A 255-nucleotide genomic window follows, 5' to 3' on the forward strand; every position below is an offset into this window, starting at 1 on the left:
AAAAAAGATCTTCTAACATAATTTGTTGGTAATTCTCCAAACTAAATCTCCTGTCCTGCTGAGACTGATTTTAAAAAAATCATGCCTTGTATTATTTTAAAGAGATTGAGGCAGACATGTTTCATATAGATATATTTTGGTATATCTTTCTCCTGAATTATGGGACAGCCATTTTCTGTGTGGAAGGTTAACTAAAGAACTCTTTGCATGTTGTGGGGGAGGAGGGAGTATGAATATAAAATTATTGAATTATGA

At 32.2% G+C, this 255-nt stretch overlaps 1 protein-coding gene across 1 annotated transcript in view; it reads left to right on the plus strand.

Annotated features, from left to right (window-relative positions):
- Positions 1-255, plus strand: part of LOC119589076 (E3 ubiquitin-protein ligase hyd-like) — a gene marked incomplete at its 3' end in the record, with an annotated part of 8,472 nt that overhangs the window by 4,493 nt on the left and 3,724 nt on the right.

The sequence above is a fragment of the Penaeus monodon genome, chromosome 25 (genome assembly GCF_015228065.2).
Source record: "Penaeus monodon isolate SGIC_2016 chromosome 25, NSTDA_Pmon_1, whole genome shotgun sequence".
Classification (NCBI taxonomy): Eukaryota; Metazoa; Arthropoda; class Malacostraca; order Decapoda; family Penaeidae; genus Penaeus; species Penaeus monodon.